The sequence below is a fragment of the Cotesia glomerata genome, linkage group LG5 (assembly GCF_020080835.1).
Source record: "Cotesia glomerata isolate CgM1 linkage group LG5, MPM_Cglom_v2.3, whole genome shotgun sequence".
NCBI classification, from domain to species: Eukaryota; Metazoa; Arthropoda; class Insecta; order Hymenoptera; family Braconidae; genus Cotesia; species Cotesia glomerata.
The window spans coordinates 10,505,835-10,522,624 of NC_058162.1; the positions used below are offsets into that span (position 1 = coordinate 10,505,835).

At 31.2% G+C, this 16,790-nt stretch overlaps 1 protein-coding gene and 1 long non-coding RNA gene across 2 annotated transcripts in view; one reads left to right on the forward strand and one right to left on the reverse strand.

The window, feature by feature from the left end:
* LOC123265062 (uncharacterized protein C15orf61) overlaps window positions 1-16,790 on the forward strand; it is a 197,482-nt gene that overhangs the window by 87,466 nt on the left and 93,226 nt on the right. The window lies entirely within an intron of this gene.
* Window positions 6,925-7,205, reverse strand: LOC123265064. The gene is made up of 2 exons (XR_006509493.1): window positions 7,166-7,205; window positions 6,925-7,014 (listed from the first exon to the last, which is right to left on the reverse strand). It is a non-coding gene; the product is annotated as an uncharacterized LOC123265064 (long non-coding RNA).

Sequence of the window (16,790 nt, forward strand, 5' to 3'; positions counted from 1 at the left end):
AAACCTGGTCGTGTCGGGAACACAAGGCATTTATCGAGATACGTGTTCGATAATCGTACATTATTCTCTCTGAAAAATATTCCTGACAATGTTGCATGCTACATATTCTCTATGGTACATTATAATCCACGTTTCGACTAGACGTATAAGTACACAGAAAAAAAAAATTTTCTTAAAAGAAGAAAATTTATAGGAAGAAAGTCGATTTTATTGTTCCAAGAATTTTTTTTCTTCGTTTCTATATTCTTGCTTCAAACCCGAGTAAAAACAGAATTCCGCCGCAACATCGCCGCAACACCGCTGCACGGCTTTTTAAGCGCCGCACCACCGCTGCACTACAGCCGTGACAATTTTGATTATTTTACAAGTGCCGCATCACCGCTGTGACAAGTAAAGAATTTATCTATTCGCCGCACTACCGCCGCACCAGCGCCGTGACAAGTAAATAAATTTCTATTCGCCGCACCACCGCTACACCACCGCCGCACCACAGCTGTGACGCGCCCGAGTAAAAATAAAATTATTAATTTTTACGAAAAAATAATAAATTTCGTTCGACCGCCGCACCATCGCTGCACCACCGCCGCACCATACCGCTGTTTGATGGTATATATATTGAAATAAAATATTTGTTGATCATTTAAATAGCTTAACTAAATTTTTTTAGTTAACTATGGCTTGCAGCACAGTTGGCAATGTTCGAGACTTCCATGCAGACGATCCAGGGTCGAATCCCATCACAGTTCAATTTTTAAAATTCTTTCAGAGTATTTCGATAGGCGTACCGCTTCTGTGCAACCCGAGGACGAAATTAAAAATCTACATCAACAATACGACTAAAAAAATTAATAATCTCACGGTGCTTTGGCCTGATTAAAAAAAAATTTTTTTTTTTAATATTAGGCATTTGATTAAAAGGAGGTTGATCAATAGGTCTTACATTAATATTTCTAGTCGCATTATTTATTAATTAATTATTGCGTGATAAATTAATTATGATACCATTTTTTGTGAAATTGTAGGTATGACTTAGCATTGGTGCGGCGGTGGTGCAGCGGTGGTGCGGCGGTCAAACGAAATTTATTATTTTTCCGTAAAAAATAATAATTTCATTTTTACTCGGGAAATATGTTTATGCTTCTTTCAAAAGTTAGTTTTTGACTCAATAATTTGACCTATTATATAATACTCAAACCAACAAACATATCTTCTTGAGATAAATAAAAATTTAAACACCAGATGACGCATTCATTAAGTCATAAAATACTGAAGATATAAAACAATAACTAGTTTCTTACGATTGAAAAATTGGTTATTATATAAAATGATCCTGATATCATCACAGAAAAATTATTTTTATATAAAATGAATAATCTTCAGTACATAATTGTAACTACATTTTCATATAACCTGCATTGAAAATGCGAGTTTCAATGCCTGTTGAGCCAACCGAAACTAGACAATTTCAGACCAATGCGACTGTGTCGGGCAGGAATCAATCATTTCTTCCCGGCGGACAGAAAATGACGATTTTCTGCCCGCGAGATGAAGTTGCAGCTTTATTTTCAATCCTATCAATTGTTTGTTTATTTTATACCTTTATAATTGTCATTCTAACCGTTAACTGAACTGACATATTATAATTCTGTTACTAAGCATAAATAAGAATGGCAAAAGAAAACTATATTCAATTTATGAATAATGTTTGATAAAAAATAAACTATTACTTTCTATTTTATTATAAGTTTTATAATAAAATGCTATTTTCGCTATTTGTCTGAAACTATCTAGTTCTGGTTGGCTCCAGACATTGAAACTAGCATTTTTAATGCAACATATCAAAAATATAATGTGTGACGCGGGATGAAATACGATTTCAGGCCGAGTGATGCCAGCCCTCGCTTCGCTCGGGCAGGCAACTTCACTCTGGTCTGAAATCGTTTTGTTTCATTCCTAGTCACACAATATACTATTAATTTATAATATTTGTAAATGAAAATTTTGGTAATAAAAAAATTTATTAAATTTTATAATCAGGGTTTGATATGAGTATTGTAGAAATTAACTGCTTGATAATTAAAAAATATGGAGATATATTTTTAAATCTAGTTTTGAATCAATTTTACCGACCTCAAATCAAGAACAAAAAAAGTTGGGTTACATATATATATGGGGTATTCGATGTAATGCCAAATCGACCACTTTTCAACCCGACCCCTTTAGATTTAGCTGAAACTTTTCTATTCTTTTCTACCCTTTGAAAGACATTTTTGAGAATTTTTTCAAATTTTTTTATCCAACCCAAAAAAAGTTATGAATTTGTCAAAAAAGTGGCTTTTTTATTTTTAAATAGCCATAACTTGGTCGATTTGGCATGGAATACCCCACATGTACCTATATATTAAATATATATGGGTGATTCTCTGTAAGGACGTCTTAAATCTGTACAAAATTGTCCGACCAAATTATTTTTGATTTTATTAGCAAAAAAATTAACAAGGGCTACAAAACTATCAGCTTAATTATAATAAATAAACAGCCGAATTAATTTTTGCTTTTTCGATATTTGTGTATCTTTTGCCATATAACATCCCGAGTCGAAAATTCAGACCCGTTTAAGCTGTACTTTTTTCCAACAATTCTTAGAAAATTGAGTAGTCAGGAAAGACTGCTCAGTTGAATACTATATAAACTCGACGACTGGTTTGACTGTAAATAGTGGAGTTTTGTCCCATTTTGACAGGATTACAGTCTAACCAGGCGTTGAATAATAATAACAATTTAAATAATAATAATTACTTTTGTTGTACCGTGCCTAGGGACGCAGGTTCGAACTCAACTAGAGACCGAATTTTTTTTTGTTTTTTTAATAATAATAATCTATATATATATATATATATATATATATATATATAAGATTTCCACGTATATAGCCACTCATCACGATATCTCTGGAACCATAAGACCTAGAGACTTGAAATTTGGTAGGAATATTCTTTTTACCGAGTAGAGGTCAGCTAAGAACGGATTTAACGAAATTCCACCCACAAAGGGGGTTGCGGGAGCGTTAACAATCAAAAATTCCCATTTTTAAACTATAGCTCCTATCGACTCCAAATTTAGTAGGAATCTTCTGTAAGAGATCTAGAAATAATCTATGAACGAACTTTACGATATGACACCCCACAGAGGGTCGCGGGGGTGGGTATTAACAATGAAAATTTTTAATTTTCAAGCTATAGCTCCTACAGACTCCAAATTTGGTAGGAATTTTCTATAAGTAATGTAAAAATAATTTATGAACGAATTTTATGATGTCCTACCTCACAGAGGGTTGCGGGGGTGGGTATTAACAATGAAAATTTGTAATTTTCAAGCTATAGCTCCTACAGATTCCAAATTTTATAGGAAATTTCTGTACGTGATGTAAAAATAATTTATGAACGAATTTTACGATATCCTACCCCAAAGAGGATTGCAGGGGCGTTAACAATAAAAAATTCCCGTTTTCAAACTATAGCTCCAATAGACTCCAAACTGGGTAGGAATTTTCTGTAAGAGATGTAGAAATAATATAGGAACGAGTTTTACGATAGCTCACCCCACAGTGGTTTGCGGGGGTGGGTATTTACAATTAAAATTTTTAATTTCCAAGCTATAGCTCCTATAGACTTCAAATTTAATAGGAGTCTTCTATATGTGATATAGAAATGATCTAAGAACGGATTTTACAACGAATCACCTCCAATAAGGATCGCGGGAGTGGGTGTTGACAATAAAAAATGTTCATTTCCAAAATATAGCTTCTGAAAACTCTAAATTTGGTAGAAATCTTTTATTTCTCCTGTAAAGATCATCTCAAAATGGATTTCAATAAAGCTTACTTCCGATAGCAATTGCGGGGGTGGGTGTTAAAATCTAAAATTTTAATTTCCAAACTGTAACTTCGACAGACTTCAAATTTGGTGGGAGTCTTCATGTATCATGTCAAGTTCAGCTAAGAATGAATTTTATCAAATTCCAACCCCAAAAGGGACTGTGGAGGCGTTAACAATGAAAATCTCTCTTTTCAAAACAATAGTTTCTATGGACTCGAAGTTTTGTTGGAATATTTTATTTATAATGTAAAAATCATCTCGAATAGGATCTTACGAAATTTCTCTCTCACATAAGAGTGCGGGAGTGATAGTTGTCAAAAAATTCATATTCTTCAAATATATTTCCTACAGATATAAAATTTGATAGAATTTTAAGAGAAACAGGTAATTACAGGGATGGCCTCCAAGGTCAACGGATTAAAATACACTGTAAAAAAAGCGGTGTTAAAATGGACTCATTTTAACACCGCTATGTAACACCTGTGTATTAAAACACCGGTGTAGCGGTGCTCTTTTGCGGTGTTAAAAATCCGGTGTTAAACTGGTGTAATATCGGTGTTAAACCGGTGTAACAGTAGAATAAATTTACACCGTATCGGAGTATGAATATTACGTGATCCATAAAACACAATTAATAATCAATATTTATCAAAATGAGACAAGTAACATTTATTTAAGAATTTTCAATTTATAAAATTATGCAGAAATCGATTTAATGAATGTTATATAACAAGTTAAATAGTATTAACCATATTAAATGTTTAGGAACAATATAATAATTATTTTTATCGTAACCATGATGTTTCTCACAATATAATGGATGTTTTAAACATGACAAATCTACAGCTGTGCAAAAATAAATTATCTATATGAAAATCATTTAAAAAACGTTCAAAATTGTCGTAAAATTGTTCTAAAAATGTTTCAAATTTGTTGTAAAAACACTCTAAAACTGTCCAAAAAATGTTCCAAAATTGTCTCAAAAATATCCGAAAAATGTCTCAAAAGTATTCAAAATTTGTTCTTAAATAGTTAAAAAAATGTTTTAAGATTATTCAAAAAAGGTTCCACATAAGATTTAAGGATAAAATTTCAACTAAATTGCATTGATTCTAAAATTAACTTAGAAGTATTCCGAAAATCTTAAAAAAAATACTTAAAAGTTATGAAATAATTACTAAAATCCACTATTTTAGAGTTTCCGATTATCTATATGATGTCCTAAAATTGTTCTTTAATAATGGTGTTAAAGTAACACGGATCGAAAATTTACACCGAGAGAATTTCACACCATTATTTCACACTACACGGCCATGTAAAGTGCTCTGGGTTCATTTTTACATCGAAATTTTTTACAGTGTATTTATTTTAATCAAAAACTTTTATCTTTTTTTTATTTTATTATTTTAAAATTTCTAAATTAAATATTAACTTTTTTTTGATTATTTATCTTTAATTATTAAACATAAAAAGTTTAATTATAAAAATTGTGTTACTTAAAATATTATCAACACCGGAAAATTTATAACACCGATTTAACACCGAAAAAAAATATTTACACCGCGACCAGTGTTACTGCTACACCAATTTCGGTGTTGAATTTAACACTGGAATTTTTAACACCGTACACCGCATGGACTCACACCGGTTTTTTTTTACAGTGTATTTTCCTTTTTTAATAATTATATTTTCTTACCACAATCGTCTCTTTAGCAGCGGCGAAAAAGTTATTATAAGGTTTCTAAAATTTAACTTTACATGTAGCCATATAGTCAACGGACTAAGTATTTTGCATACATTTTATTTTTGCTGATCACATAACCAATGAATTGTTCTTATTACGGGATCGCGGGAATGTAACAGATTAAAATGAAAACATTTTCTAAACACTTGAGATGTGGAAAAGAAATTTGGTTATTCATTTTAAGAGATTTCATAAAATCAAAAATTAAAATCGTAAATCCAAAAATGATTATTCATTTTTGGAGAAAGCCACGGGAATATTATAGTGATTGCACATTAAAAGTTACAATGGATATTCGCTAGAATTATGACGTAGATAAAAGGTACAGGCCAATCCGATAGAATTTTGAATCTGTGCAAGTCAGAACAATACTCCAATTGAATTTCAAGTCTAGATCTCAAAATACAATTCTATAGAGTGCCCAGCAGAGCGGGCGGGTAACAGCTAGTAATAATAATAATTTTATTATTAGTAAAATGATAAAAATAGTTATTTTCGATACGTATGCGCAATGGTAGGTATTTTTGTAAGCTTGAAGTGACGTCACGAGGCTGAGATTATGAGTGCATTCTCAACAAAACCGAGTACGTTGTTATCCGTCGAGCGAAGCGAGACCAGATAAAACGTACGAGGTTTTGTTGAGAATGTATTTACAATCTCAGACGAGTGTCATCACTTCAAGTTTATTACCAAAATACCAACCTTTGCGGATTTGTATCGAACAAAATTTTTTGTAATAGCAACGGCGAAACTCGGATTTGAGAGGATGCAAATAAAATGTTATTCATTTATGAGCTGTCACACGTAAATAAATGACAAACTAAAATATTAGTAAAATTGTTTACAAGAATCGACTTGTCACCAAGATTTTTTTTTTTCGATTCATACTCTCCCTGGTGGATGATTGTAGAAATAAACGAAACTAAATATCCTATAGTACTTTTTAGCATCCATGCGGGAATGTAGAGACAGATAGAGAGAGAGATGTCACTTATCCTTACGTGTGCGTGAAAAGTAGACTCAACTATAGATGACCAGATATCATTTATTTTACCCCTCCTAACTATAGCTCGAAAATCCAAGTTTCGCGGTTGGTATTACAAAAAAGAATTTTTCGATTTTTTTTTTTTATATTATTTTTAATGTAGAGCTAACACATGTTTAGACCCGCTTGACTCTTTATTTAGACCTAACTTTCGCTATCTCTAGAAATAAAGTGAAAATCGCATTCGTTCTAACCGAGATTCGAACCCGAGACGCGCGCTTGCCAGACCGATAACTAACCCCTACACCGTACCACCGATTCGCTCTGAGTGAAGCCATGGTAGGGGAAATGAAATCGACTGAAGCGTTCGCAGTGGTTACTTTCGGAGTTACGGGAGGCTATTATTCCTAAAATTGTAAGTAAGTACACGTGGAAGTATTTATTTTGTTTTAATTTTAATAAATTAAAAAAAAATGAGACACCAGAGTTGTTGTGTCTTAAAAAATACCAGCAGAAATATTTACTGCAATCTTTTTTATTTTTTATCATTATACGTACTTGTTGTTGATTCGTTTAACTAAAAAACAAAACTGCAATTATTACACTGATAAAAGGATTTATTAACTATTAATAATTTAATTTATTTGAAGACAATTATTTAATTTATTAAACTTTAATAAATATTTTTTAACATTCAATAAATATTTATTTGGTAGGAAAGTACATTTATTAATAGTTAATAACTATTTATTAATAGTTAACGAATATTTATTAACAGTTAATAAATATTTTGTTGAGTGAATTTGTTTTGCTTGTAATATCATATGATATGAAGATTTCTTATAAACAAAAATCATTTTTATAAATTATTTGTATTAATTATATTACATTATAATAACGTTTATTGTAAAATACCGAATTCTATCATAGCTCATAATTATCTTTTGTATTTATAAATATTAAAAAGGTTAATTTATTTAGTGAATTGAATTATTATCATGTATTCCAGCTATAGGATTATAAAAAGTGTCAAAAGAAAATGCTATTTTTGCTTTTGATTTTAAATAAATATTTGCTAACAGTTAAAAAATATTCATTAACAAACAAATCCTTCTATCGGTGTATAAAATTGTCACACATTTTTTATAACTTTTTTTTTTACAATTATTTATAAAATTTATTTATTTTTATGTTTCTTGCTATTGACATACGTATAAAAACATACTCTGACAGCCTCCCGTAGTTCATATTTTGACTGGCGCTGCAGTCACACTCATAGCGAATAGGTTAATATACCTCTCATCATTGTTATAAGCTAAATTTATGCAGTGACGAAGTGTGACGGTTCATTATTTATAAAATTTATGTTATTTAATATTGTGTTTTAATAAATATGAACTATTTTTTAAAAATGTTTATTAATTAAAAAAATGCGTAAGCCAAGTTCTTATAATACTTTAGAATTTGTACATCATTCTGTACATTTTTAATGCTTTATTATAAATTTTAATGTATAAAATTCTCAATATTAAAAATTCAACTGTAAATTATTATATTGTAATTTTTTTAAGACTATATCAATTTTGACGGTATGCAATTTTTCGGTTAAATAATAAATTTTCATTTTTAGCAATCGCTAACAAATCGCGTTACAGATGCCATAAGGGCGTAGAATAAGAATTTAATTTTTTTTTTCTAAGTCCAATGGTGAAATATTTTTTTTTGCATTGCTGCACATTTCACGAAAAAATACGTCGGTTCCCAAAAAAATATTTTTTTGCTTTTCTGCACGTTTAATACAAAAATATATTGGTTCATTTTTTTTGTCAATCATTTTATTTTTGTATGAAACGTGCAGAAATGCAAAAAAAAATTTTTCTCCAAACTAAAAATTTTTTTTGGACAAAAAAAATTAAATTTTCAAAAATAATTTTTATTTTGAGAAAATTTTTTTTTGTATTTCTCAACGTTTCAGGTAAAAATAAGTTAATTCCCGAAAAAAAAAATCTTGTTATACGCCCTTGTGGCATCCGAGGTGGGTCCCGGGAGCCATAAGAGCGTATAAAATTTTTTCTTTATACCTCGGTCGAAAGTACGCATCTTTTGCACCTATTTCGAGGCAGAAAGTTAAAGATTCGTGCATTGATTAAGCTACACATTCGCCTTCTATAACAGCGGGAGTAAATGCTTTCGCTACCGCGACTGACATTAGTCATTTGTTACTAACTATGTTTTTTGCTCGACGGGCAGAAAGCGTCAACTTTCGGCCCGCTGCGCTAAACGAAGTTGCCGCTTTCTGCCTTCGTCGAGCAAAAAAATAGCATACACTCCACGGGAAGTAAATAAGAAAGCCTCAGATCACTTGTTTGTTGACCTCGGCTTCGCCTCGGCATGTGATCTGAGACATTTCTTACTTTACTTCCCTAGATGTGTAATATACTATTTGTTTACGCTGATCATTTACGATTGATGGTACAATACAACTTGGTTATATTTCTTTCTTTCTTCTACTTACATGAAATATTTCATATATAGATAGAGATATAGATAAAAATATAACTGTCGTAAGAGTGAGTAGATCATCCGATGTAACTTATAACCAGGTTGTACTGTACTGAGATTCAGTTTGACAGTGACGTGTGTAAAATGGATCAACTTTATTTAATTAATGAATTATTTAGAAAAATGTACGCAGTAATAACAAATTAATTTGATTTTTATTAATTATTGTTAATTTTCAGATAATATGCTCGTTTTTTCTATTTTTAACCGAGAATAATCTTTATTATGTTTGTTGAATTCAAGAAATTTTAGTTTTATTTAATCTAAAAATTAAAAAAAAAAAATGTTTTTTAATTATTTTTCATTTGATTTTACATTAATTTTTTTGTATTTGATGCCCCCCCCCCCCCCCGACCAGCAGCACTCGCTTCGCTCGTGCCGCAAATGTCGGGGGCAGGCATCAATTTTTTTTCGATACAGTACATGAAATATTTAACGTACTTTCGACCGGCTATAAAGAAAAATAGTATACATTACACGGGCAGAAATTTGAGAGCTCTGAACTGCGCATCATGACGCGCAGTGCAGAAATCTCAAACTTTCTGCCCTAATAGTGTAATATACTATTTTTCTGCATTTCTGCACATTTCAGACGAAAATTCGTCGATTCCCGAAAAAAATTATTTTATACGCACCGATAGCTTTTCACCGGGGCCTTTTGCCGGTATACGCTTTTATGGTATCTGGAACGCGACATATAAACTTTTGAATGAAAGATATTTTCTGACTCAGTTTGTCAAGCTGATTAAAAAAATGGGTGAATTTTTTAAAAGTTGCGCTATAAGGACGACTGCAATAGTTAGATTATTATGAAATCTACTAATAATGATATAAGTATTATTATTATTATTATTATTATTATTTATTATTCTTTGGATAAAATTTACATTGAAAACGGAACTCAGTGGAGCTGTTTTCACTATGTCTTTAGTTCACCCCGACTTTTACAGCTAAAACGGGTCTGAGTTTCGACTTTGCATTATTATTATTATTCTTTGGATAAAATTTACATTGAAAACGGAACTCAGTGGACCTGTTTTCACTGTATCCATAGTTCACTCCGACTTTTACTGCCAAAACAGGCGTCTTCTAAGGCGGGGAATTGAACTACAAAGGATTTGGAAACTTTTACAACTTAAACGGGTCTGATATTTCGACTCGGGATGACAAGGGACTGACTGCCAGGGGACTGATTTTTTTTTATCAAATTGAGAAAAATCAAGCAAACTATTTCAATGCATTCAACTTTTTAAGTTCCCAATGAATGTTTACATTAATTAGAATAATATTAAGACTTATGGATCCAATTTTATAAATAAATTATAAACAAAAATAGCTGCCAGGGGACTGAGTTTTGAAGTGGCCCAGACACATATTTCCAGAACAAACGGTGCTTTAACACTAAATAAAATGGCGATAAAGCGCTAACAGTCCTATGGTTATTAACTTACGGCTAGTTATATCCTCATAAACCTTACAAAAGGTAAAATAACACGCTAGATTTTTTTTTTTGGCTTTGAACTTCTGGCAGGGGACTGATCTTAAAATGCCTGGGACATACTTTGGTTTAATGAATTTAATGAAAAAAATTAACTTTCGGTACTTTTTATTGAAGAAGATTGTTAGTTAACTAATTAAGTTTATAAACATTATGGACCAAATTATATATTATTGACGAATAACTTAAAATTTAATCTTAAAGTTTTAATTTTGGGACTGGGACAGCCCAGGGGACTGACATTTCGGTGGTTTACGAATTTATAGCAAAAAAACCAAAATTTATTCCATTTTAGTTTTCAATGCTCCAAATAGAAATGTTTTTTTACTTTCGTAATAAATTTTTTTTAGTAACAAAATAACAATTTTTCTAATGAAAAAATGCCTGGGACAGCAAAAAACATCCTTACAGAGAATCATCCATATGTACGAAATAGATAATTAAAATATCTATTAAGTAGCAGAGCGTTTTCTTCAAAATTCTTCTTTGTCTAGGAGAGATATATAAAGCTGCAATCGTAGATCGGCTTTAAGAGATGTAAATATTTTGAAACAAGACTGGAATTTTGAAAAAAATATTCACTTGAAATATTTACTAAGCTATATTTTTTTCTGTGAAGATATATATATATATATACCGCAAGTTAACTAAACAAGTGTGTGGAATCTGTCTCAACACATGAGCTTTTTTCCGACAGTTCCCGCAGTAAATCATATCCAGATTCAGTTCTCGAGTACATAAATATTAACTGTTTGCTCTGTAAATAAATTTATACATCTATCTGTATAATATACTTGGATACACGATCGGCTCATCGTTAAAGTTAAGTTTCACGCCACGCTGTGCTGCACATGCAGGTTCAATTCTTGTTTGGTCTTTTATTCTAAAAGGTATTATACTTCCGCTCTGTCGTTAACGGTATCGACAATTTTTTATTCTTTTGCGAAAATTGATCATTAGCTTTTATGTATTATTATTTTTCTTTCTCAATGAAAAACTGATTCTATAAAAAATTTCTTAATGTTAATTTTTAACAAAAAATTAAAAATTCAAATGCGTCGAAAAAATTTGGTAGAAAATTTGGTAGAAATAGCAAAAAAATAACAGTATTGCGTTTATGAAACCGCGAAGATTATTGATAGTGGAGTAAAAGTTGAGAAAAAAAAACAATATAAGTGCTTTTTGCGACGAAGATGATTGCGAATGAAGTAATATTACTTATAAAGAATAAGAGAATAAGTATCAAGACTGATGCTCTCTCGGGCGATATTCACGCTGAGATTTTAATTTAACGGATAACGGATTTACGAGTTTTAGTTTTATGTAAGTACAACAGAAGATCCGAATGATCGCTTCTGGCCAATTTAAAGCAATAACGAGTTTGATTACATTTCTGTTGGTTAATAATCATGGACACATTGAAAAAATTAATTATTGAGTAGAGTGAAATTTTTCTGATTAAAGAAAATATTTATAAAGGCAATAATTATCTTGGGTAAAATAATATTTTTTTTCATTCATGAAAAAATTTTTTTATATGCCCTTATATGTTTATATATAATTTTTTATTAGTTAGTGTTGAAAAAATCCAATACTAACTGAGCACATGGTCGCTAAATCGTCTCGTTACAAGAGAGTTACGTTTGACGAATTAACTTATGAAATAAAAATTAACTTTTTGACCATCCTAAAAAGCCTATCTGTCATTTTTTTATAATTTAGTTAATTCCATAATCGATTTCTTTTAAATTTGATTTTTGAATTGACGTACAAATTTCCAGTAAAAATAAAAAAATTGAAAAATCATAATAAATTTTATTAATGCTGAAATTTTTCCACGAGAAGCGAACAAAAGTTTTTTGCGTTGATAAAAATTAAATTGGATTAAGATTAATTTGATCTTCATTGTTAATTTTTTTAATTCATGTAAATTTTCTTTTTCGTGCGAGGTTCAATATTTTTTCTGCTAAAAAATTAATAGACTGGTTATGAAAAGTCAGGCAATAAAATTAAAAAATCGTCTGTCTAATTTCAAATTCATAAATTTTCCTCAATAATAAACTAGAACAAAATATATGATGAAGTGAACAAAAAAAGTTGACATTTTAAAATATCACGTTCTTGCTTGCAATATAATGATTTATGTGTAAGCAAATATGAAATACTAAATAGTAAATAGTATACATGAGAGAGTGCAAGAACAATATGTATGCTCTTAAGAAAATTCCACTCGGCTGTATATCGTTGGCTAAAAAGTTTTTCTGTACCCACGTACAACACATAAAGAAACATTTTACTGAAACAATAAACAAAATCTCATTATTTTCTTCAGTTGCTTTTAACTCGGTAAAAATTCAAACCCAAGTGCTTAGCTGGTTATTGCAGATTGCAGATTTAAAATTGGTATTGGAGTGAAGAAGCCTTTATATTAACATTATTTTAATTCCGTTATCTTCAACACAGCACCCATCCACCCACATAATTGATGATTCTTTCATTGTTGACAGGGAATTCACTTGTAGTGCTCGCTCTGTTCCTGCTTACATTACTATGTTGCACTATGGTGTGGTACTTTAAAAATTACAGCTTACTTGGAGGAAAAAAAAAATTCAACTGGTTTGGTAGCCACTTTAAAGGCTTTTATACTAAAAAAAATGAAAATATTTTATTTAAGAAAGGTATTTTCTTTAAAAGTCAAATTTTATTTTGAGATATCCAGTTTGAATTACTTTCAAATAATAAATTGAAGAGGGTAGAGAGAAAAAGTTCAACATTGAAAAATTTTATGGATTTGAATGAATGAACCGATTTTCACGCGGTTGGTGGCATTCATCGCAGTTTTTTAAGATTCATGAAGAATCGTCGTTTAAATTGATAGAACGGAAAATTTCGAAGTAATTCCAAAAAAACACTTTTTTCGGTTTTCTTTCGTAAACGATAACTCACGAACGAATAAACCGATTTTGACCAGACTGGCGGCGATCGATGTGATTTTTTGATTTTAAGAGCTGATTAGTTTTTGGAATTGATCGGTAAAGCCGTTTAAAAGTTATTCCAAAAAAACCACATTAAAAAAAAATTTTTTTTATAGTTTTTTTGCGATTTTTCAAAATCTACCGGTCCGAATCGTTCCAAAGTGTATTCAAAATCTAAGTTTGCTTAGGTCCTTTCAAATGGCACCAACCGCGATCAAATCGGTCAAGCCGTTCAAAAGCTATGAGAGGTTTACATGCAATCGCGTGCATTAATTCAGGTAGGTTTCTATATTTACAGTTTTTTTGCCACTTCTAAATTTGGCCGTTTCTAAACTCTAAACTTTGAAATCTGTAAATTTAGCCGTTTGTAAATTTAGCGAAACGTAAAAAACGATATCACTAAAATGAGAAAAATATAAATAATTTCAAAGATAATTTATGCCTATTGTTGGAATATAACAGCGATACATACAGCATCGGAGATGCGTACAGAGTTACCTGGAATCTAGTAACTCGGTCAATTTTATGACCCTTTTGTACCCTCAGTACATGGGTCTTACCAAAAAGAAGGAACCACAGTTAGTGTCTTTCTGACATTCGTGCTGACCACTTGTGCGGATCATTGTTAACTTACATACTTGTAATTTGTATCTTTTTATTTCAATACTTTAAATAAAGCACTCGTGCCATTCTTTGACTTTAAATATACTCTTATAAATTAAACTAAATCCTCTTTATATTGTTGAATTTCTCCTTCCGAATATCCTGATTCTAACACCTATAATAAAATTTGACAAAAGAAAAAACGTCCATGTAAAAAAAATAAAATTCCTAAATAAAGCCGTTTGTAAAATCAGCGAGTTAAAAACTTGGAATTATTAAAATAACGCTAGCTTTAAAATAGCCGAATCAAAAAAAAAAGAATTATTAAAATTCTTTCAAATTAAAATATAAGCAGTTGAAAAAAAGAAATATTTAAAAAATTGAAATAAAAAAATTAGAAAATAATAAATTTAGCCGATTGAAAACCTCGCCACGTGAATTTAGCTGATTCTAAACTTGGAAATTAATAAAATTAGCCGATTCTAAACTTGGAAATTAATAAAATTAGTCGATTCTAAACTTGGAAATTAATCAAATTAGCTGATTCTAAACTTGGAAATTAATAAAATTAGCCGTTCGTAAACCTCAGGATTCGAAAAACTAGCCGTTTCTAAACCTTGCGATCCTAAAAATTATTATTATTATTATTATTATTATTATTATTATTATTATTATTATTATTATTATTATATGAGAGGTTCCCACCTATATACTGACTCATCACGACATCTCTGGAACCATAAACCCTTGAGACTTGAAATTTGGGAGGAATATTCTTTTTTAAAGGAATATTTTGTTAAGTTCAAAAAAATTAAAACTTTTATTCTATAGCTGCTATAAGATTGGAATTCAGCGAAATTATTACTTAAATGTTTTAAAATTAGTTTCTTAGCTGACCTGTACTCGGCAAAAGGAATATTCCTCCCAAATTTCAAGTCTCAAGGGTTTATGGTTCCAGAGATGTCATAATGAGTCAGTATATAGGTGGAAACCTCTCATATAATAATAAAAGGATTATTTAATAAATTATGAGGTTTATAAATGATAATTTTTAGGATTGCAAGGTTTAGAAACGGCTAGTTTCGAGAATTCTGAGGTTTACGAACGGCTAATTTTATTAATTTCCAAGTTTAGAATCAGCTAATTTTATTAATTTCCAAGTTTAGAATCGGCTAATTTTATTAATTTCCAAATTTAGAATCGGTTAAATTCACGTGGCGAGGTCTTCAATCGGCTAAATTTATTATTTTCCAATTTTTTAATTTCATTTTTTTAAATATTTTTTTTTTTCAACTCTTTACATTTTAATATGAAAGAATTTTAATAATTCTTCTTTTTTAATTCGGCTATTTTAAAGCTAGCGTTATTTTAATAATTCCAAGATTTTAACTCGCTGATTTTACAAACGGCATTATTTAGGAATTTCATTTTTTTTACATGGACGTTTTTTCTTTTGTCAAATTTTATTATAGGCATAAATTATCTTTGAAATTATTTATATTTTTCTCATTTTAGTGATATCGTTTTTTACGTTTCGCTAAATTTACAAACGGCTAAATTTACAGATTTCAAAGTTTAGAGTTTAGAAACGGCCAAATTTAGAAGTGGCAAAAAAACTGTAAACATAGAAACCTACCCGAATTAATGCACGCGATTGTACACACACACACACACACACACACACACACACACACACACACACACACACACACACACACACACACACACACCTCGTGTCGGGCTTGCTGGGTCCCGCATTGGGAGCCTCCCCAGGAGGCGGATAGGGGAATGCCCGGCATATCTGCACGCCAGATGCGTCGGGTACCGAGGAAATAGAATACTCTGGGTGGACCAAAACCTAGCAAAAGATGATATGAAAATGCCAGATCAATTTCAAACATCGTCTACGGTGCAGAGTGGGGATACCTCAGTGCCGGCGAGGGAAGGCATGCAAACGGGCCTGAACTCGTCGTTATCAAGCGACCGTTTGAACAGCGGAGTAGACCCCATGGCTCTGCTGTCTAGCAATGCTAGCAAGGTTACAGGGAGTACGAAATCAGCCCAGATGGCAGAGAACGGACAGCTGAGCAACATTCCTCCAAAAAGTGGAGGACCCTTTGCTCCTGTCACTAATCAAACCTACCGAGGAAGAATCAACTCTGTACCGACCGTTACAGGCCAATAGTCACCAATGGAGAGGCTCGTCATCAAGATCGAAGAGTTAGCCGAGTTTATAAAAGACAAGAAGAATCTCCATCATGAGATTAGAAAATTGGTTACATCTATCACTACAGCATATAGGTTAGCCAACAAATCACCAGGCATGTCGGTTTCAACGACCCAAACAACTCCGAGTCTGGCCAAAAAACCACAGCCATCTTTGGTCACTCCTAAAAAATTACCACAGCAAGGAAAGGACAAAAACAAGAAGAGGCAGCTGTCCACGCCCAGCCCTTTTTCAATAATCGAGAAGCTACCACAGAAAAAGACAGCCCGGGAGGACGTCTGGACTACAGTGGACCGAAATAGGAAGAAGAAGGAAAAA